At 38.3% G+C, this 24,989-nt stretch overlaps 1 non-coding gene across 1 annotated transcript; it reads right to left on the bottom strand.

Annotated features, from left to right (window-relative positions):
- Nucleotides 1-368: 368 nt before the first annotated feature.
- On the bottom strand, nt 369-475 carry LOC127078060 (small nucleolar RNA R71). The gene has a single exon (XR_007787806.1). It is a non-coding gene; the product is annotated as a small nucleolar RNA R71 (small nucleolar RNA).
- Between the last annotated feature and the right edge of the window lie 24,514 nt (nt 476-24,989).

Genomic DNA, 24,989 nt, shown 5'->3' with positions numbered 1-24,989 from the left:
ACCAAAGACCTCTTAAGGACTTCGCCCAACCATCCAACGAAGAACCTAGTTCTAGTATAGTAAACCCAACCATCCCAGCTAATAATTTCGAACTTAAACCATCCCTGTTGCAACTAGTACAACATCGACAATTTGTAGGTCTCGTTACTGAGAACCCAAACCAACATTTAAAAATATTTCTCCAATCAGCAGACACTTTTAAAACCAATGGAGCTTCTCCTGAGGTAATACATTTAAGATTATTCCCTTTATCCCTCAGAGATAAAGCCCTATCATGGTTAGATTCCCTTCCACCCAATTCCATTACGACTTGGGATAACCTTAGAAGAGTATTCCTTGCTAGATACTTTCCCCCAAGTAAGACCGCCGTTCTTCGAAACCATATAACTAGATTTACCCAAAACCAAGGAGAATCGCTGTTCGAAGCTTGGGAGAGATATAAAGAGTTGTTACGAGCATGCCCACATCATGGTTTAGAAAATTGGTTAATCATTCAAACCTTCTATAATGGACTTCATTATAACACTAATATGACCATCGACGCTGCCGTAGGCGGTGCTCTGATGAACAAACCTTATCCTGAAGCTAGTGCCCTCATTGAGGATATGGCTCAAAACCATCAATCATGGGGAGTCAAACGAGCAACAGTTGAGAAGAAGGAAGCCCAATGAGGAGTGCATGAACTAAGCTCTATAGACATGATGCAAGCTAAAATGGACACATTAGCCCTTAAGGTCGAGCATATGTGCATAAACCCGAATACTGTAGCCGCAGTTTCGTCGGATTGTGAGATATGTGGAACCAAAGAACACCAATCTGCAGAATGCAGTCTATTGAACGAAACCCACTCCGAGGAAGTGAACTACACCCAAGGGAACCCATATTCGAATACCTATAACCCTGGATGGAGGAATCATCCGAACTTCTCCTATAAGAACAATAACCCTATCCAAAATAATGCACCTCCGAGACCTAGTTATCAAGCCCCAAGATCAAATCAACCTATGCAATCTGTACCACCAAAGCCGAGCCTTGAGAAAATTATGAAAATTTTTATCACTGCTCAAAACCAACAAAACAAGAAGTTCATGAACCAAAACATTCATGTTAACGAATTGATTACTCAGTTAGGAACCAAGGTTGACCAAATAGTTAGTCATACTAAGATGCTTGAAACCCAGATCTCTCAGGTAGCTTTAAACCAAGCCCCTCAGACTACACATGGAGGACAGTTCCTTGGACAACCTCAACAAAATCCGAGAGGACAAGCCAATGCCATTACCCTACGAAGTGGGAACGCTTATGATGAGCCATCAAACCCAAGATTGAGTGAACCCGAAACTTCTAAGGAATATACCAAACCCACGGACAAAGTAAAGGAACCAGAGGAATCTGAAAACCAGGAAGGTCAAGAAAAAGGAGAAAAACCTAAAGATAAAACTTACGTACCGCCCCCGCCATAATAACCACCTATACCATATCCGCAAAGACTCAAACAAACCCAGATTAATAACCAATACCAATTTTTTTTTTAAGTTATAGAAAAACTTCACGTAGAAATCCCTTTCACATAAGCCATCACCCAAATACCTTCTTATGCCAAGTTTCTCAAAGACATCCTTACCAACAAACGTAGACTTGACGATCCGAAACCCTTGGAATGCAATTCTATTTCTGAGAATAAGTTAGCCAAGAAAGATAAAGATCCTGGAAATTTCTCCATTCCTTGTCTTTTGGGTAGTCATGTCATCGAAAAGGCTTTTCTAGACTTAGGAGCTAGTGTGAGCTTAATGCCTTTAGCAGTTTGTGAGAGGTTAAACTTAGGAGAATTACAGCCCACTAAGATGTCACTTCAGTTAGCCGATAGATCTGTTAAATATCCGATAGGCATCTTAGAAGATGTCCCTGTTAGGATAGGTCAGTTATTTATCCCTAATGATTTCATTGTCATGGACATCAAAGAGGACAATGATATACCAATCCTTCTAGGTAGACCATTCTTATCGACTGCAGGAGCCATAATAGATGTCAAGAGAGGAAAGTTGACTTTTGAGGTAGGTGACGAGAAAATAGAATTTATACTTTCGAAATTTCTTATGGCACCTGTGATGGGAGATGCATGTTATGCCTTAGATATCATTGATGAATGTGTTAGAGAATTAGAACAAGAAGAAATCATAAAAAATTAAGTTACCATCAACCCTCATAATGGAAGATGATGACTTTAAGAAACCCTACATCGATGATAACCTTTACGAATGTTTATCCCTTACCCCAGATCCTATGCCATGCCCTAAGAAACCAACCTTAGAACTTAAGGAATTGCTTAAGAACCTGAGATATGAGTTCCTCGATGAAGAGATGAACCGTCCAGTTATAGTCAGTGCTACCTTGAGCCAAGAGGAAACAAACCAACTTTTAAACGTTTTCCGAAGATATCCCTCAGCCTTAGGATATAATATCTCTGACCTGAAAGGTATAAGCCCATCCGTACGCATGCATCAGATTTCGCTCGAAGAAGATTCAAAACCCTCCAGAGAACATCAGAGAAGAATAAACCCTATAATGAGTGATATAGTTAAAAAGGAAGTTCTTAAGTTACTTGAGGCAGGTATAATCTACCAGATCTCGGATAGTAAGTGGGTGAGCCCTGTGCATGTAGTACCTAAAAAGGGGGGCATCATAGTCGTGCAGAACGATAAAGGCGAACATGTAGCAAAACGGTTAGAAGGAGGACGGTGGATGTGTATAGATTATAGAAAATTAAATAAAGCAACCCAGAAGGACCATTTCCCTTTACCATTTATAGACCAGATGTTGGAGCGTCTAGCCAGACACTTTTACTTCTGCTATCTAGATGAATACTCTGGATTCTTCCAAATACCTATCCACCCCGAAGATCAAGAAAAAACTACCTTTACATGCCCTTATGGAACTTTTGCCTACAAACGAATGCCATTCGGCCTCTGTAATGCCCTAGCTACTTTCCAACGCTGCATGATGTCAATCTTTGCAGATTACCTAGATGGTATCATGGAAGTGTTTATGGATGATTTCTCGATTTGCGGATTCGATTTCCAAAATTGTCTCGCTAACCTTTAGAAAATCCTGGAGAGATGCGTGGAGGTGAACCTCGTGCTAAATTGGGAAAAATGTCATTTCATGGTGACAGAAGGAATTGTTTTAGGACATATAGTTTCCGAAAAAGGTATAGAGGTAGATAGAGCTAAAATAGAAGTTATAGAAAACCTAAAACCCCCTAAAAATATCAGAGAAGTTCGAAGCTTTCTTGGACACACTGGATTCTACCGGCGTTTTATTAAGGACTTCTCCAAAATAACTAAACCTTTAACTGGACTTTTAATGAAAGATGCCGAATTCATTTTCGATGAAAAATGTAATGACGCATTTAATCTTTTAAAGCAAGCATTAGTATCAGCACCCATTATAAAACCACCTGATTGGTCAGAACCTTTTGAGATAATGTGCGATGCTAGTGATTATGCAGTTAGAGCCGTTCTAGGACAAAGGAAAGAAAAAAAATTACATGCCATTTATTATGCCAGTAGAACCCTAGACGCTGCCCAACTTAACTATGCAACAACTGAAAAAGAATTACTCGCTGTAGTCTTCGCTATAGACAAATTTAGATCTTATCTAGTAGGAGCAAAAATTATAGTTTACACTGATCATGCTGCCATTCATTACCTATTAAGTAAAAAAGATGCCAAGCCCAGGTTACTCCGATGGATTCTGTTATTACAAGAGTTTGATTTAGATATAAGAGATAAAAAAGACACTAAAAATGTAGTAGCTGATCACCTTTTTAGGCTAGAACATCTAAAACCAGAACTAGTACCTATAAATGATGATTTCGCCTATGATAGACTGATAGCTAGAGTAGAAACCATTGAAGATGATAACCTAAGCACTCATGAGCACTTCCAAAATTCCTTAGCAGTAAGTAACGTACCCTGGTATGCAGACTTTGTTAATTACCTAGCTGTTGATATCGTACCCCCTGATCTTGACTACCACCGCAAGAAGAAATTCTTCCACGATGTGAGAAACTTCTATTGAGACGAACCACTCCTTTTCAAAAGGGGTAAAGATGGTATTTTTCGCCGTTGCGTTCTAGAAGAAGAGGTAAATAGTATTATCAAGCATTGTCATTCTGCACCCTATGGTGGACATGCGAGCACCTCTAAGACATACGCCAAGATTCTTCAAGCTGGCCTATTCTGGCCTACCATGTGGCGTGATGTCTATGCTTGCATTGTCAAATGTGATAGATGCCAACGCACTAGAAACATTTCAAGGCGTGACGAAATGCCTCTAAGAAACATTCAGGAAGTAGAACTCTTCGACGTATGGGGTATAGATTTCATGGGACCTTTCCCACCATCCTTAGGAAACAGGTATATCTTAGTAGCTGTAGACTACATATCTAAGTGGATTGAAGCCATAGCTGCACCCACAAATGATACTAGGGTGGTGATTAAACTGTTTAAAAACTATATATTCCCTAGATTTGGAACACCACATTTAGTCATAAGCGATGGAGGATCACACTTCATATCGAGGATATTTGATAAACTTTTAAGAAAATATGGAGTTAGGCATAGAGTAGCAACACCATATCACCCACATACTAGTGGCTAAGTAGAAGTATCCAATAGGGAGATAAAACAAATCCTAGAAAAAACAGTTTCAATATCTAGGAGAGACTGGTCTCAAAAGCTTCAAGAAGCATTATGGGCCTATCAAACCGCTTTCAAAACCCCTATAGGAACAACTCCCTACCAACTAGTTTATGGAAAATCCTGTCACTTACCTTTCGAGTTAGAGCATAAGGCCTATTGGGCCATTAAAACTTTGAATTTAGACTACCTGACCGCTGGAGAAAAGCGTACCCTTGACATTCACAAACTAGAAGAACTTAGGCAATCTGCCTACGAGAATGCAAAAATATACAAAGATAGAACAAAAGCTTACCACGACAAAAGAATAGTAAAGAAAAACTTCAATATAGGCAACCCTGTTCTCCTTTTCAACTCTAGGTTACGACTCTTCCCTGGGAAGCTACGCTCAAGATGGACTGGCCCTTTTGAAGTATCCAAGATTCTGAGATCCGGAGCCGTAGAAGTCAAGAACGAAACCTGTAGTCCATTCATTGTAAATGGACAAAGACTGAAGCTCTACGAAGGAGGAGACATTCCAGCATACTACTCCAGCCACACTCTGATTGATCCACCGATTCCTACTACTACAGGTGTATAAATTCTAATCATCAAGCTAATGACGTTAAACAAGCGCTGCGTGGGAGGCAACCCATGGTTTTTCATTTTTTCGCATTTATTTAATTTTATTTTATTTTATTTTATTTTCACCGAGACTAAATATTTGAATGGTTTGTATTTTCAGGATCCCTTTCTAACTTTCACAGGATGCAGGATTTCGATGATATGCACGTGGCCTATAGAGATGACGCTCAGAGAGAACGCTACATTGCTCTTTATCAGCGCCCTATGGCGCCCACACGTTATCCAGATCAGCACTGCATGGAGGCACTGGGCATTGAGCCGAGTATCCGATTTCTGAGCCACCGGCTTCACTGGGATGAGTTCGCTGACGACTTGAGTAACACCTACAGGAACTTGACATTGGAGTTCCTCAGTTCATTTGATTATGACCCATACTCTGGACCAGATGGGTATGCTGCTTTCAGGCTCTTTGGAGTTGAGTACTCTTTCATCCAGAAAGAGTTCGGTGACCTATTGAGTTTCCAGACCACTCCTGATGCTATCCCGGAGACACCTATGGGATATTTTCTGGGTAAGGAGGTGGAGAAGTTTTGGAGTGATATATCAGGTGGTGGAAGCCAGGATCCATCTACGCAGCTGTCTTAGGTTATACAGAACCCTGCTTTTAGATACTTCCAGATGATATTGGCACATTCCTTCCTAGGAAGACCGGATGCTGAGACATTACTGAGTGAAGAGGAGATCTTCCTACTATTTTGTGCATCCCAGTCTCGCCCAGTAGCATGTGGGAATTTTCTGTTATGTGGCCTAAGAGGTGTTTCCAGATCGACTGAAGGAGTCATCCATGTGGGCGGGATCATTACGTAGACTGTTGTCGCTTTAGGTCTATCTCGCAAGCTGTTACATCTCCGGACCTACTGTGGGTACACTACCATGGACATCGACTTCTGTTTGACCAGAGGGTTGATGAGGAGAGCCTCTTTCCACCCATGTCAGTTCAGATTGCTAGTCGACAACGAGGCGATTCATTATTTTACACTACCTGATCCTATGATGACTAGTGTGCATGATCCAGTAAACTGGAGTTATGCTCTGGAGGGCCACGAAGAGACCATCGAGGAGCCGAGATCACCACCCATTGCTGAGTACACGCCTACACCACCTTCTCCTAGGATCACTGTATTCTCTAACAATCTATCATTGCGGACCCCAGACATCCGCACCCATATTGTAGAGTGTCGTAGAGAGATTGCAGAGCTTAGACAGGAGGTGGCCGACCTCACCTTACAGATGAGAGTATCTGATCTCACCCACGCTACCGAGGCCGACTGTTTATACCAGGAGATCGCAGAGCTTAGGCAGAAGGTAGCCATGCTCCGTGAATCTACTCAGGAAGACGACCCCCCTACTATATGATCTTACCATTTAATCTTATTTTATCTCTTTTTATGCTTATATTTCTCGCATTTACATAACTCATTTTATATCATCGCATTTGGGATATTTTATCAACTATGTCTACACATTGATATTTCTACTTTTATATATATATATATATATATATATATATATATATATATATATATATATATATATATATATATATATATATATATATATATATATATATATATATATATATATATATATATATATATATATATATATATATATATATATATATATATATATATATATATATATATTATATATATATTATATATATATATATATATTATATATATATATGTCTTATGTTTGTTTTATTTACATTTTTTATTTTAGTTGTTCATTTATTTATTAGTCTAATATTTAAAGTTTATTTTATTTTTATTTTTATTTTTATAAAATTATGCAAGCCAATGATACTAGGAAAATTACAAGACAAACGTTATCTGAACCCCTCAAGCCAAAAGACAACAAGAAGCCCAAGCCAAAGGACCAAAATCCGGCCCAACCGAATTTTGCCTTGTGGCGCCCGCCATAGACCCTGTGGCGCCCGCCACAGCGTCTGTATAAGCTCGGGGCAGACTCCCTTTCTTCACCATTTTCACACCTTACAACCTTCAAAACCCATTTTTCCACCTAGCAAAAACGTCCTTGAACCCACAAAAAGCTCACACATTTCTCATCCTCACACCATACAAATCATTTTCCCGATTTCCATTTTCATTTTCATCCGTCGGATTTCATAAAAATCCAACCTTTTCACAACCCACTTCATTTTCTTCGTCTCATTACAAGAGCTATACAATGAAGTTTAATGGATTCATTTTTCGAGGAGGGAAACCGGGAGATAGGCAAAGGAAGATTATCGAACAGTTGCAAAATCGGGAGATCCTCCCGACAAGGTATGTTGATGAAAATTGTCTCTACACTTTAGGTATCTATCATAGCATATTTCATTTATTAGATAATTTAGGTTTGCATAATTTCTTTTCAAACAGAGAACCTACCTATGAGCGATTGACAATCGAATTTTTAAGTTCTTTAATCTATATTGTCAATCCTAACACTGCTAACACAGTTGGTACTGTCAGATTTAGAATGTTTGCTGTTGAATATGAATTCAGTATCGACGAACTAGCAAGCATGTTAGGAATCCCTCATGGGGACGGTGTTATTTGTGAGGCCCCTTTGGATTCGGATTGGTCAGTCGAGGTGTTTTCCTTATGGTAAAGATTGTCAAACACTTCCATAAATTCTTTTGAAGGAGTTCTTGCCTCGACTATCCATAACCCGGCCATCAGAGTTTTCAGATATCTGTTGGTATGTACTATTTTTGGCTGGGAGAATCCAAATAAGGCAAATGCTAGAGGATTTCTATTTTTGCAAGGAAGCCTCACAAATAGACGAATTAACTTGGTCCCGTTCATGCTCGCTCATATGACTTTAACTTTAAATAAAGCGGGGCCGATTGTTTTCGGTGGATTGATTACGTCTATTGCTCGGGCGCTTAACCTGAACAATGAGATAGATACCCTAAACCCCTTACCTCCCCGCACAATTAACCTAAAATTTCTGAGAGACATGAAATTGTGCCGATTAAGGAGAGAAGGAGGCTATGTACTTATGGTTCATGGTGTAGCTATCCCATATGTTGTTTTACCATGCACTAGACGTACTGATGTACGAGATGAAAGGAATTGGACCTACGTTTTAGATGCTCCACCTATTTTGGGTCCTCTTCCTCCTAACATTCCTGATGAGGCGGGACATAACACTGATGAAGAATATGATCGGAGAGAGAGATCTCCCGTACCTGATGTGTCCCCCCATCATCCTTCACCACCATATACCGCACCATCTTCTTCTTCTGCAGGTACCACTCCTGGCTTTTATATTACAGAAGAGATGTGGCGTGACCACATGGCTAAAGAGCAAAGGCGTGACGACCTACTCTCTACCATCCAACAATAACTGGCGAATAACATGAACTTCATGCAAGAATCGCAATGGAGGACAGACAGGTCATATGACACTGTTTTACAGTCCCTGCAAACGATCACAGATACGCAAGCCTATCAGCAACAATACCACCGTCAACATATTGCACTCATAGAAAACACTCAGGGTTCCATTATGGGTAACCTTCGAGAAGTGAGGACTGCTCAGGATGCCTGACGGGCGAGGATGGATCAGAGAGACCGTCGTCGTACCCGATCCCGTCGTCCACCTCAGGATGGCGAGGGCACCAGTGGTCAACAGTAGGTTGTCAGGTAACTCTTCCCTTATATTATTTCAAAACATTGGGGACAATGTTCGATTTAAGTGTGGGAGGAGACTTTATCGCTTTTCTTTGCTGTTTTTAGATAGTTTGTTTATCTTTATTGCTTTTTGTTTACTTTATTCTATTTTACTTTATTCTGTTTGTGTATCTTAGCCCTACCAAATATAGTGTATCTTAATCTCCCTATACCTTTAGCCCTACCAAAAAATTTTTTTGCAAAAGAAAACAGTGTTATTCTGAAAGTTTTTGGGTTTTTAAAGACGGGTTTGAGTAAGGATGCGGTGACTTGGGAGAACTTTGTGAAACATCAGTATTGTTTTAGCACCATAAACTTCGTAAATATAGGAATCATTCCCGAAATCCCATATACCATGGCCTTAATCATCATTTCAGTATAAGTCCTCAGTAGTTTATCTCAGCAGTCAGCTCCGGCCTACGCATCCTCTACACAGGGGACCAATGCAAATAAGTGAATGATCCAGCAAAATAAATAAAAGAAAGCAAAAAGGCAACTCAGGTATAGGTGACCCTCACAAAGTCATTTAAACCAAAGAATTGTAAAAATTTGCTACAAAAAATAAAAAGAAAAACTTACACGCTGTTAGTTGGTTCAGAAGTATCTGGCGCTGAACTCGGTAGGACGGATTACGATTTGATCCCGCACAACTGCAGTTGGGTCGAATAAAAGGGTTTACACATATTTATAGCCAGGAACCCCATGTTTAGATCATAATCACTAACAGGTCACTCTGCTATGAAGCATGTACGGATAACAGGCTTAATGTGATTGCGCCTGAATGAAAAGGACACAAAAAGAGATGAAGAAGCAGGCCTAGGTATTGTGGGATAATATGGGTTGATTAATATAGGAATGAAGTTTATGTCCGTATTTGCAGATTAGTGTCATCATGATACCCTTAGTTCACTCAGTTAGTACCTATCACTGCATCCCAACTAGAACTTAGAACCTTTTTAACCTGAAGCACTCGTTTACACCAGTTTTTCTTCTATGAACTTTTTAGTGTTTTGCTTGAGGACAAGCAAAGGTTTAAGTGTGGGAGAGTTTGATGACACTGAAATTCACCGTATTTCCGACTCCGATTTCGCATGCATTTTAGTAGTTTTATTGTTACTTTATTGTGTTATTCCTATGTTTCTCTTTGTTTTCAGGTTTTTACTTTAATCGGAGCCCCGATCGAGAAAAGGAGTGAAAAAGAGCTAAAAACCCTAAAATTCAGCATTTTGTACTTGTGGCTCCCACTGTGGTTGGCGCCATAGACCCTGCCATGACGTGTCCTAGCTCAACTTCCCTCAACTGCCATGTTCCCCACTACTTCCACTAAGGCGCCTCAGATTGGCCTTGTGGCGGGCGCCATGGCCTTGTGGAGGGCGCCACAAGAGGAAAACTTTTCCCTCCCATTTTCAAGTTGAAAGGCATCCTTGTCATTTTCATCATTTTACTCTCCTATAAATAGAGACTCGAATTCACTTGTTTAATGATCCAAACTTAGAACAGAGGAAAACTCATAGCAAAATTTGTCTCACTTAGGCATATATTCAGTATTTTAAAATGGTAATCGCTTCGCATTGGGGTGTTACCACAATTGTGTAATCGAGTTTTGTGATTGAGTCTGTAATCGAGTTTGGAGCACTTTGGAAGGAAGTTAATCCTGCCGCCATTTTCATTTCCGCTTTGCATTTTATTCAACCCTCCGATTGGAGCAGGTTTTTATTGCCTTACCTTTATCTATTTATTTTCCCGCACTCGCTTTACTTTATTTATTTTCCCGTACTCGCTTTACTTTATTTATTTTCCCGCACTCGCTTTACTTTATTTATTTTCCCGCACTCGCTTTACTTTATTTATTTTCCCGCACTCGCTTTACTTTATTTATTTTCCCGCACTCGCTTTACTTTATTTATTTTCTCGCACTCGCACTACTTTTATTTACTTTCCGCACTCGCACTACTTTTATTTACTTTCCGCACTCGCACTACTTTTATTTAAATTAATGCACCTTTATTTTACCATGTCTAACTAAATCTATAAGGTTAGAATGTAAGGATCGTAATTGAACCGATAATCCGTACAATTGTTCGTAGAAACACTTAAGGGCTATTTTAACTTTCAACTTAAGTTTTCCCACACTTAATTTTCCGTTGGGTAAGATCGAAAGCCGTCCAACGTCTTTTTAAATTTAATTGTTTTTAACTATTTCAAAAACAGCGAAAGCGCTTTGTTTAGTTCATTAGGAGTTTTTAACTTAAGAAGAAAAGAGATTTTAAAACTATTTTCGGACGTGTTTATAAGTTTAGAGTCTGGTTCGTGAGAACCTCTTTTGGTTAAGAAATCCAGGTTAAAATACTTTTCAACTTAGTCAAGATACTATATTTCTTAAAAATAGGTTTACTACTTTAACGCAATGCGCGCCTTTTTATAAGTGACAATAAGAGGGTTTGATTAGGGAGTACAACTCGGTTCTGAATACGCGAAAGCGACAGTTCCTATTAAAGTAGTTCTTTTCAAAGTAGGAAATACTGCCCATAAGTAGTTCTATTAGCAAGTACTTGGATTATTAATTGATTATGTAAATTACATTCGACCCTGTCTTTATTAATTGAACTTTATTCAACACTTTACTTTTCATTGCACACTCTAAAAACCCCTATTTTGATTATCTAAGATAAACACCATAACAATAGATAACGATAGATTGACACTTGGTCTCTGTGGATTCGACAATCTTTTATATTACTCTGACGCGTTCGTATACTTGCGAAAAGCACGCATCAATGATCTACGATAAGATTCCTTTGAAGACTCACAGTGAACGAGCATGTTGGGGAAGTCCTTTGTTGAAAAGGAGTCTGTGGACGTGTTACTTACTAGGGACGACCAATAAGTGTCCCTACTTGGGGAAATGTATTAATATAGTTGGGGATTGAATTTCTAAGAATGGTCATAAATCATATGCCATGTACTATGTATGCATGTTCATGTGTATGCATTTTTTGAATGGATGTATGTTTTATGCATGATGCAGTATTTGGGATGACACCTCTTTTATGATGTGCGTCTGAAATGTTTTGTGAGATCCAGTGTTTTAGTGACATTCTAACTCTCTGACCCCTTGAGATTTTTATATGTCCATGGACCAGGCCATGATACTCTTTTTGTCTGGGACTATGCCATGTTATTTGAAGGGAAGATAATTTCGTGTTGGTTAAGTTGCGATTTATGGACCCTGTGCCTTGCTTGGGATATAGTACCGGAAGACTACGGTCCCTTCGATGTTTTAAGATCAAAGCAAAATACTTTTTTGAAAGATTTTTATTATACCCATGCTTTAATGCATTATCTAAAAGTAATCGACATTTTGTAATCAAGCAGGAAGAATTAACAAAAATAATATTTGAAGAAACAAAAGCTTTATTTATTGAAATTGTGACCCGTAAATGGGCAATAGTACATAAAGAAGTAATTCCCATAAGAGGAGATTACTGAAAACTAGTCAAAAAATGAAAATGGCAATGAAAACAGATTTATATATGTCCTTATTGAACCCAACACATGCTATTATCCTTATGTCTTCGAGGTCACAATACTTTGCTTATGACAACGATGATTGGATTGATTGCTCCCATCTGAATTCCGGTTGTAGTATGACCCAAACTTTGTATTCATATGCATTTTAGACATCCCTAATTTTTTCCTGGACCGCTCCTTTCGAGTCTTAGTCCACTGAGATGATATACCATTTTTTGCCTAAGCCACCCTTTGGGTTTTCGACTTATCGGGTTTTATTTTTATACAAGTCCCTAATTTTTGCCTGGATTTCTCTTTCAAGTTTTCAATCCATCGGGACACCCTAATTTTTGCCTAAGTCTCCCTTTAGGGTTTTTGACTTATCGAAGTTTTATCCTCTTTTTCTAGGCATGGTATTTCTTGACTGCATCGAAGTTCACAAGTTGTGGTAACTCCGCTCCATCCATGGTTGTGAGAATTAAGGCTTCGCAAGAGAAAGCCTTCTTCAAGAAACACGGCCCTTCGTAGTTTAAGGTACATTTGTCTTGGGGACCTTTATATATGGGTAAGTTTTTATGAGCACCAGGTCACCTTCTTCAAATAGCTGAGGATGAACTTTCTTGTCGAAAGCTTTCTTAAGCCTCCGCTGATATAATTATACGTGACATACTACAACCATAAGTTTCTCTTCAATGAGGTTTAAGTGATCGAACCTGGTTTGTACCCATTTTGCCTCGTCTAATTTAGTCTCCATCAAGACTCTTAAAGAGGGGATCTCAACTTGGACAAGGAGTACGGCTTCGGTACCATATACCAGAGAGAAAGGAGTTGCTCCTGTCGAAGTGCAAATTGGAGTTCTATAACCATGTAGTGCAAAGGGGGCATCTCATGCCAGTCTTTATAGGTTTTCACCATCTTCTGGGTGATCTTTTTGATGTTCTTATTGGCCTCCTCTACCGTGTCGTTCATCTTTGGTCGATAGGGTGACGAGTTATGGTGTTCAATTTTGAAACTCTCGCATAACTCATCCATCACTTTATTGTTTAAATTTAACCCATTATCTGTGATAATTTTGTTAGGAACCCCGTAGCGACAAATGATCTCCTTTTTTATGAACCACATGATTACTTGCCTCGTCACTTTGGTGTAAGAAGTTGTTTTTACCCACTTGGTGAAGTAATCGATATCAACTAAGATGAAGCAGTGCCTGTTCGCAGCTTTTGCCTCGATCGTCATGAGTATGTCTATATCCCACATAGAGAAAGGCTACAGAGAAGTCATGACATTCAAAGGAGTAGGTGGCACGTGTACTTTATCTGCATAGATATGGAATTTGTAACACTTCTTGACGTACCTGAAGCAGTCGATCTCCATAGTTAACCAGTAATACCCCTCTCTTAGAATTTTCTTATCCATGGAGTGTCCATTGGCGTGAGTGCCAAAGGATCCTTCGTGAATCTCTTTCACAAGCATGTCTGCTTCATATCCATCCAGTCACCTAAGTAAGACCATGCCGTGATTCCTTTTGTAAAGTACATCCCCATTGAGGAAGAATTGGGAGGTCAATCTTCTGAGTGTCTTCTTATCCCCACTTGAGGCATCTGCAAGATATTCTTGTTTCTGAAGGAATTGTTTGATGTCATGAAACCATGGTTTATTGTCAACTTATACCTCTACGACCATGCAATAGGAAGGCTCATCCAAACAGTCAATTCTTATAACTAGTGCTTCGTTGTACCACTTGACCTTGAACATGGATGTCAAAGTGGCCATGGCGTCTACTAGTTGGTTCTCCTCCTGAGGAATATAGTGGAAAGTAATCTCGTCAAAATAGGTGATCATCTTCCGGACGTGGTCTCAGTACTTGATTAACTTAGCATTATGGGTCCCTCATTCTCCCTTGATTTGATTGATGACGAGAGCCGAGTCTCCATATACTTCTAGGATCTTGATTCTCAAGTCAATGGTTTCGTCAATCCCTAAGATACACGCCTCATATTCTGCCATGTTATTAGTACAAGTAAAGCATAACCTAGTTGTGATGGTAATATGGTACCATTTTGGGGAGGTTATGACGACACCAATTCCATGTCCGGTTGTGTTTGAAGCACCATCGAATACCAACTTCCATCGTGATCCCAATCTGGGTCCCTCATTGGGACCTGGGGTCTAAAATCCATTATTACCATAATATCTTCATCAGGAAAGTCAAACTGTATAGGTTGATAATCTTCTGTTGGCTTATGCATGAGATAATACGTTAGCACACTCCCTTTTATAGCTTTTTATGTGGCATACTGAAAGTCGTACTATGTTAGTAGCATCTGTCATCGAGCTATTCTCCCAGTTACTTCTGAATTTTCAAAGATATATTTTATAGGATCCATTTTGGATATCAATAGAGTAGTATGACACACCATGTATTGTCTCAAACACCGAGCGGCCTAGACTAGAGCACAATAAGTTTTCTCCAATAACGAATATCGGAATTCACAATCGGTAAATTTCTTTTTTAGGTAATAGATTGAGTGCTCCTTTATTCCAATTTCATCTTGTTGCCCTAGTACACATCCCATAGAATTGTCAAGCATTATAAGTCGTCTCCCTAGAACCGGTGGTACCAAGATAGGTGGTTCTTGCAAATATTCTTTGATTTTATCAAATGCCTTTTGACACCCTTCATTCCATTCGATGGCTTGATTTTTTTGAGTAACTTGAAGATTGGTTCACACATGGCTATAAGGTGTGAGATAAACATAACGATGTAATTCAATTTGCCTAGGAATCCATGAACCTCTTTTTCGGTTCTTGAAGTTGGCATCTCTTGGATGGATTTTACTTTGTCGGGATTGACTTTAATTCCCCTCTGGGTGACTATGAACCTTAATAACTTTCCTGATCTGACCTCGAAAGTGCACTTTGCTGGATTAAGATGTAACTTGAACTTCCTCAAGTGACCAAATAACTTTTATAGATTGATTATATGATCCTCTTTAGTTTGTGATTTGGAAATCATATCATCGACGTAGACCTCTATTTCTTTGTGGATCATATATTTGAATCGAGACACCATTGCCCTTTGATATATCTCCCTAACATTCTTCAATCTGAAAGGTATTACCTTATAACACAAGGTTCCCCAAGGAGTGATAAACGTGGTTTTCTCCATGTCTATGGGATCCATCTTTATCTAGTTATAACCGGAGAATCCATCCATGAATGAGAAGACTGAAAATTAAGCGGTGTTATCTACCAGTACATCGATGTGTGGTAGTGGAAAGTCGTCTTTAGGAACTTCTCTATTCAAATCCCGATAATCTAAACACATTCTGACCTTTCCATCTTTCTTCGGAACTGGCACAATCTTAGCTACCCATTCTGAATATTTTGCAATGGCTAAGAACCCCGCGTCTAGCTGCTTGTTGGCCTCGTCCTTGTGTCTAACTGGTGGACATTCTAGTTTGAGTGGTATCTTGTTTATAATGATGTTCGTGTCTAATCCTAGTATATCTTGGTATGACCAAGCAAACACATTTGCGTATTCATGTAGGAGCTCAACCAACCTTATCTTGATTTCATCTTTTAAGGAAGCACCAACCTTAACCTCTTTCTTTTTTTCTTCAGTCCCCATATTGATCACATTGACTGGTTTCTAGTGAGGTTGAATTTCTTTTCCCTCTTTGCTTCAACAATCTGGCTAACTCTACGGGAATTTCACAATTGTCCTCATCACCTTCTTCCGCTTGGTTAATTTGGAATTGGAAGTTATAAGGGATTATAGCAGTGTCATTTTCAATAGGTTCATTCATTGCATGAGGAAGAATTTTATTTATTATTATCTTTTGGATGAATTGGTAGGAATGATAGTGTATGAAAGAGTATTTCCATTTTTGAAAAGAAAAATTTTAACTGAAAGGAAAAAAGACCTTAATTGAAAACAAAAATGCAATTTTATTCATAAATAAGTCATCGGAATAAAAGGGGGGCCTTTAAAGCTTGTCTATTTTCCTTGGGCATAGTAAATGACTTATTATCATTTAGAAAACATTAAATTACTATGAAATAGAAATCATCTTCGGAATCTCAATGGCCTTCCAATTGTTTAGAGTTATATTTGGTGAGCAGTGACACACCAAGTCGGGTATCCCTTCATCTCCTTCAACCACATCCACCTGATCTTCACCTCTGTATACCGCACTATGAAATGTCTCTTGAAGCGTACAAATTTTTTTCTAGTTGGTCTTTTGAAATCCTTGATTAGCTGGTTTGTAACCCAGTCTAAATCGATCCTTCTTTTTAGGTATCTTCAACAGCTTGCCCCAGCCCCATGTATCTCTACCCTTGATCAATTTTAACATCTTCTCCCATGAAGATATTGATTGTTCTCTCCTTCGAATGACTGGTGCAATCTCCAAAGCTTGAAAGGTATTTCCAATGTTTCCCCATCGACTTCTATGTATCTAAATGAAAATAGGTGACTAGCGAACATGTCTTCCTATCCTTCAACGAATATTAGTTTATCATCAATTATGAATTTCAACCTCTGGTGCAGGGTTGAGGTGACGACTCATGGGGCATGGATCCAAGGTCATCCTATAAGGCAACTCTAAGATGGGTTGATGTCCATCACCTGAAAGGTGACCATAAATGTATTAGGTCTTACAATTATTGGTAAATTGACTTCACCAATTACCATCATCTTTGAACCGTCAAAAGCCTTGACCACCAAAGTACTAGCCTTCATGGAAGTTCTTACGTTATTCAGCTTCCCTAGAGTGTTCTTAGGCATGATATTCAGAGATGAGCCAGTGTCCACTAATAATCTTGATAGGAGACTGTCCTGACACTTACCTGATATATGTAAGTCCTTGTTATGAGTGTGTCCTTCTGGTGGTAATTCATCATTACTAAACTCTAAACAACTGCTAATAGTGATATTAGCTACCACGTCGTCAAATTGATTTATTGTTATGTCAAGAGCGACATATGCTTCATTTAATATATTCAATAAAGCATCTTTATGAGCCTTAAAACTTAGCAAAAGAGACAGTATAGAGATTTTAGAGGATGTCTAGTTCAATTGATCTACCATATTATAGTCACTTTTTCTAATAAGCCTTAAGAATTCCTCGGCTTCTTATTGAGGTATAGCCTTTTTGGAAGGCCCTTCCTTTGAACTTACAGCCTCTTTCCCTTTCGAACCCTCAGACGTCTTTCCCTTTGGTTATTGTTCAGGAGCAAAAACTTATCCACTTCGAGTCATACCCCATATGCTTGTAATATTAGTGACTACATGTTCTATCACTATAGGCTTTTCTCCTACATATGCTATGGAGTTATAATTCCAAGGTACAAACTTAGTACTTTCAAATGGGAATAGTGCAGGAACATGGAAGTCGATAGGGTCCTCTGACTTTGCTGGTATCTAAAATGGTATTTGGAATGGTATTGGGACTGGTATCTGTACCGATGTCTGAGAAGACATTGTAACCGATATTTGAAATGGAACTGGCCCTCTTATTTATTGATAAGGGATTTCAAAAGGCGTGTGCCCATGAGATTATATAGCTAAGACATCTTTTACCTTCCTTATGTATCCGATTTGGACCAAACCTTGATCCATCATTTGTTGAAGGCACTTCTTCATTCTCCCACAAGTGTCCAGATTGATTAGGCAGATTTTACAATCAGCATGTAATTCTTCGAACGCCTTGTAGCCAATCAAATTCTCTTGTATATTTGATATAGGGGTCTTTACTTGATCTACCCTCTAGATTAAGATGTCATCTTCTAAACCCTCAATAGCATTGATGGTTGTACCATTATGCCCTGGCATTGGACTTCCCTTCACATTTGGAACTTCGAGAGTAAAAGAAATGATCTTATGATCCAGTCAATCTTTCACTTTGAACTTGAGTGCCAAACACATCTAGGTAGTGTGCCCCGGCGAACCAGCATGAAAGTCACATCTGGAATTAGCATCGTAGCCACATGAAGGAGGTGTTGGTAAAGGTTTTAGAGGTTTAATCTCTACCAATTCTCTTTGAATTAAGTAAGGTAGGACCTGAGTATACATCTTGGGTATGGGGTTGAATTCCTTCCACGGCCTATGTTGATCCCTATACCCATTTGGTTGTTGTTGATTTTGTGAAGGCAATACCCTAGGCTATTGTACTTGAGGCCTAGAGTATGCTTATTGCGGGTACTGATTAGGAGCTACCGCATCTATATAGGGATTGTAAGGTACCTAAGAATTCCCCTCAATTGTAATAACATTAGTCTCACCTTTCTTCGAATTATTGTTGTTGGGGTACCTCTTGTTACTATTTCGATTCGAGGATGGTTTTCCAATCTTATCACTTTCAATCCATTCTCAATCCTTTACTCGATTATTACCAGGTCAAAAAATCCGGTAGACAATGAACCAATCATATTTATATAGTAAGGGCCTTGCAGGGTGCTCATGAACATGTCAACTAGCTCACTTTCCAAGAGTGGAGGTTGCACGAGAGAAACTAGCTCACTTGTTGCTTTAGGAAGGCATTGGCCAAGTCTTCCCATGTCTTGATATGGATTCTTTCCAGTTGCTTATACCAATCTAAGGATGCCTTATTTATTCTGTCTTGAAAATTATGCATCATTAATTTATCATCATTCGCGTAGGCGAGCATTTTCCTTACAAACATTCGGAGGTGACTCCTAGGGCAGTTGACACCCTTGCACTTTTCAAACTCCGGTGTTTTTGATTTTGGTGGTATAACCACATTGGGTACCAAGAACATTCCCACAACATTGACTCCAAAGATATTGAAGCCCTCAACAACATTCAGCCTTTCTTCCAAGATTTTATACTTGTCAATCTTTCTTGGCTTTTCAGCAATGTGGGCTAGGTGAGCCTCTGGTTTATTCTCAGAGTTTGCAGGCTTTGGATCCTCATCTTCATATTGGAGGTTCCAGTCTATTTATGTAGGACGAGATGTCCCGTTGTGAGAAGGTGGAGGTATATGTCCCTAAATTTATGCTAGTCGGGCAGCCTTGGCTTCAGCATCTTCGATGTCTACGACGAATTCAAGCATAGAGTTTTTGTCCACCAGGGGAGGGACATTAGTGGAAGCATCATTTCTCTTATAAGCCTTAACTTCTCTTTCCATCATATTGGTAATGACTCTCATGATTTGATCAAACTCGTCTTTCATTTCCTCCATATTCCCTTTGACTGAGTCCATATCCTCCTTAAATGCAGACTGGTTTTGTTCAAATTGCTCCATGGCCTTCTTGCATTGAGCTCGAGTTTGAAGAGTTAGGTTGTCATGTTCGATGATACTGAGAAAGTATGGGAGAAAAAAATGATTTTTGTTTTCTTTTTAATGTATGCAAATTAAGTATGTATGAATGTATGAGGATATATGTAAAAATATTTTGTTTTTACTTCTTTGGGGGATATTCAAAATTCATCGTTGCATGTTTCATGAATATGAATACAATTAGCATAAAAGGAAGAAGCAACTTTATTCATAAATCCAAGGCAAAAGGTTCATACGGGGAGATACCCACTGATAACAGTACATAAAGTAATTAAAATTGAAATGATAAATTCTTAACAACAAGCATAAACTAAAGTGGAGCCTCCATGGCCCCCTTCAAGTGGGTCCTAAATTCTTTTAACATAACATCACACAACCTAATAAACTCAAAGACTTCTTGCAGGGTGTTGTGGAAGTTTGCAACATTGTCAGCTCTCATGTACATCCTAGGGACGTCCCGGACTAGATTGTTAGAGAACTCCGCCATATTAGAATGCTCAATCATCCAAGCTTCAGCCCTATCACCTTGCTCTTGAACTATAACTTAAGCAGCATCGACAAGGTCCCTTAAGTACTGGACTTCTCCCTCTAATTGTGTGACTTGAGCTGTCAAGACTTCATGATCTTGAACTTGGAGATGCACCCGTTCTCTAAGATTTAGGAGCTCTTTGTAGGTCCTCCTCCAGTCATTAGGTAACATTTACTCAACTTCGGCTCTAAGTTGTATCTGCATATTGACAACGGCTTGGGATTCTGCAAGTGATTCCTCAAGTCCGTAAATTTGAGATTCTAAGGCATCCTTCATCTCTTGTTGTTCTCACTTAGCCATCTCCCATTATTTCTTCCATCTTTGACTTTTTGCTTAGGCTTCCTTCAATTTCTTGTTGAGATTTTTGAAGTTAACTCCAATGCTAAATGAACCTCCCAAAGTTTTCTATCTTTTACTTCTTTCAGCCTTAAGTTCTTCCCTACTCTTAAGAAGTTGCTTTCCCCTTTACTCAAGGTCATAGCTCACTTGATTCTTTTCATAGGTTGTGTCATACAGATTATGCTCCAAGCTTCCTTTATCTTGTTCAAGCCCAAAAATAGTTGCTTTGAGAAGGTCGACCTCCTCAATGGACACTGGAATAGGATCAGGTATGTCTGGGAGGTAGGTTTGATCAATCACAAAAGGCAACTTAAATAGTTGGACCTTTTCCTTAAGCCATGAGGTATAATATTCTTTGGATGAAGTGTCCTTCCCCTTCAGCTTATTTTCCCTTACATGTACCTTTTCCCATGCACCTGTGACCTGTCTAAACAATTATTTATGTGAGGTATCCCCACTATGCAAGATGAACTCTTCTAGATCATCTTCCTTAGGCTTTTCCCATATGTGGTGTCCCAACTGTCTCATGGCTAATATGGGATTATAGTTTATGCACCCTATGGAACCAATGAGGGGTGCATTAGGAAAACTCCCAAAGTTGACAATTATATCCCTGACACTTATCTTATTTGGGTAGCAGAGGATTGATCTCTCATTGAGAGACATAAGCTTTTGAGCCCAAGCATGATTACCCTTGGTTTTTACTATATATATTCTTGTAAATGTGTGAAGAAAACTACTTGTACAACAGAGGAATGCGACAACATAATGTCCCTCTCTCCTTGTCATGACATACATTTAAAGAGTAATATATGTCTGCTAACAAAGCAGGTATTGGATCTACCTCTTGATTCTTCACAACCCAGAAGACACTAATAACAGTAGTATCAATAAAATCAACCATGTTTGGGAAAAAGACTATCCCAAAAATCATTAAAGCCAGGATATCAACAAAGGACCCCCACCTTTCCGCACCAGCCAATCTCTAAGCTACCTGTAGCGGTAAATTCATGACCATCAAGCTATGGATAAACTTAACGTCAATAAAACCAGAGTCACCATCGCGCTTTTATTATTTCCAAAGGAAAAGGTAAAAGTACTAACAAAACTCAAAGATAAGAAGTTTTCAAATCAAAACTAATAAAATGCCAGAGATTACAAGTAAGGGGGTTGGTTACACAGAGGGAAGGTGTTAGCACCCAAAGTGTCCTAGGTACTCATGGGGAGCCCTTTTATATGTGTGTATGTATTTTTGGTATAAAAGATGTTTGAGAAAAATAAAGTGTGGGGATGAGAAAAGAATATATTGATTATGGTTTTGTCTTTGACAAGACCTTCGGACTTATGCCTACATACTAACACAAAAATGAGGGATCAAAACCTCGTAGTTCGTGGTAAAAATTTCAAAGTTGGTGAATTGCTTTTAACAAAAAATTAACTGAGAAGGGCACAAAGGGGCCAGAGGTTTGAATGGGGTTGTTAGTCCTTTTTGTCTTTTGAAATTTTATTTCAATATGATTAAATTTATTTTACAAGTTTGATTTAAGAAAAAGAAGTTCAAAAATTCAATGGCATAAGGCCAAAGTTTCTATTTGAAATAAGGTCTAAGTTTGAAATCACAAGCAAATAAAGTTTTTGAAAAGGGGGGGAGATTTTGAAATTTAAGAAGTGGAAGGAGATGAAGAGACTAATCCTAAGCATAAAATTAAAAGTTAAGAGTTGAAAAGATCTGACCAATGGGATGCAATCCAACAGACAAATATGTCATATAGAAAACCCACTTTCCCTTTGGACTTTGAATCAATTAATAATCAATCAGGAAATTAGCAATATCAGACATCATGAAGATCAAGGCATCAAATAAAGATAGCCACATCCAAGCAAGCAAATCCCATAGCTAGCAGTCTTCTTTGTCTTCTCATGTATCAGATGAAATACTCCTTGATCAACTCAGAATAAAACATTAGACACAAGATCAAAATAACAGTTTGCATCAAGACAATGTAGTAGATGAACTCAAACACATCACAAGGCTTTCATCAGATGAAGGCTCGGTTCACAATAACTTGATTTCAGAATGTTGACATTGGCCAAGTCCTTTTTGCACATGGAATGTTGCCTAGTTCTAAGTCTAGAAGTTCAGATTAAGATCAACAATCCACCAAACATTATTTAGGGTTTTTGTTGTTTATTAGGTGTTTTAAGGTCCTAAGACCACAAACAAAATCAAAATGCACAAACAAAATATATACAATCACAAGATATGGCTCAACTGAGCAAAGTGAAAATGACATAAACATAAACAAGTTAAATGAAATGTAAATGGCAATGAATGATAAATGACTAAAAATTAAATTACATAAAGTAAATGACTTGAAAGTAAAGCAATATTAATAAGAGTTAGTCAAATGTTAGTCAAGATTAATTTAATGTTAGTAGTGTTTTGCTTTTTTAATTGATTAAGTCATTCTTTGGAGAACACTCAACCATCTATTCACAAGCATGGATCCTTGAACAAAGACATCTTCCATAGGAAGGAAAAAAGGCCAAGTTTCCACACAGTACCATGAAAGATGGGAGACTTACAATCTTACTTACTAGAATGTTATGCCTTTATGGTCAAATTTAGCTCTATGTTAAGCAATCGTAATTGGACTTATGTAGAAGTCACAACTATCTGAGGTCGGGAAATAAAAATTCAGGTGTTAATGCATGTTAGAGACTTGGTATAATGAACCAAACTCCTAAAACACACCACACACTAAAAGAAAAGATCAAGAGGGATGGACCTATCTCCTCCATACTTGTATTGGTTCATCTGACACAAGGTCATTGATGAACCAATTAGCCTTAGGATATTTGAGATTTTATTTGTCAATGAAAGGAATGGGGAAGAATAGGGATGAAGATAAAGGGCGAGGGGAATGAGAGAAACACAAATTGGTCATGGGAGGAATTTTATCAAATTAAAGTCATTCATTCATTATGGGAGATGAAATGTACATTTCATCAATCCCCTAAATCCAATGATTTTAATCCAACAAAAGTCAAATCAACCTTAACCAAGACCCAAACAAATAGTCAAACATCACAAGACCATAAAAATGACTCAACATAATTTTTACACAATTAATCAATTAAAAATCAATTTAAAAATGCATTAAAATACAAATTAGTTTGGTCAAAGCCTAAAACCTCATCAAAACATGAAATAAATGGCCAATAGATTTATCCTAGGTCAAACAAGGTCAAAGGACCTTAGACAAAAAAATTCATCATTTTTGAAAAGTCAGAAGTATTTTTAAACAATTAAAAATACGCACAAAAATATTTAATTCATGAAAATATCAAAATTAATCCAAAAAATAATTTTAATTCAAAAAATGGAAGAGAAAAATATTTAAATATTTTTGGTGAAAGTCCCATATTTTTTGGATTAAAAATGAAATTATTATGAATTAAACAAAATAAAGCAATTAAATGAAAAAAATCAGAGAATACAAAAAAACAAGGGCTGTTAGATCTCCTTCATCAATTGAGGTGGCAGATCCGATGGCCAAAACACGCACTTCATCATGTACCACAGTCAATGCGCGTACATGCTTGGTAATCAGAAGTGAAGGCCAAAATTAGAATTGTGGAGAAGATCTGATGGATAGGAGCATGCCACCACACCACCGGACTGGTCCACCACCAACCACCACCAAAATGAAAAACAAGAAATGCTCAAGAGCTCGAATCTGGCCTCAATTTGCTCCAATTCCAAGTATATAAAAAGATACAGGGATTTGAATTTCGAGGATCATGAACTGAGTTGCTTTGATTTGACCTTAAAGTAACTCAATCTTGTTTCCTACATTGGTAGGACTTCAGCCAACCAAAAATCACAAAGAATAGTGAAGAATTGAGGGAGAATCGAAGAGATGAAAATTCTGAAAAATTACCTTTGAAGGAGCTTCAATCTTGCTTGATCTTGATCCCAATTGTGCTTGGCTTGGCTTCATAAGCTTGTAGGAGGTGATTAAGATCAAACAGAGTGATATTTGAATCTCGATTTTCAAATGAAAACCTTTAAGATTATCCTTTAACGGTGAGGGTTTGGATTGCAGGTTCAAAGCTTGGGCATGAGGTCCTTAATTTTGAGCCATGAGGCTTGTATTTATAGCCAATTTGATTCATTTCCACACACTTCCAAATTTTGCCAAATTTAGCAATTTTCGTTGCATGCTTGCATGGGCGTGTGAGAGCCCCATCAAGTGATGTATTCAGGTCCAAAAATTCTTATGTATCATGCTGA

Source organism: Lathyrus oleraceus, chromosome 4 (genome assembly GCF_024323335.1).
Source record: "Lathyrus oleraceus cultivar Zhongwan6 chromosome 4, CAAS_Psat_ZW6_1.0, whole genome shotgun sequence".
Lineage (NCBI taxonomy): Eukaryota > Viridiplantae > Streptophyta > Magnoliopsida > Fabales > Fabaceae > Lathyrus > Lathyrus oleraceus.
This window is presented reverse-complemented; position numbering and strand designations above follow the sequence as displayed.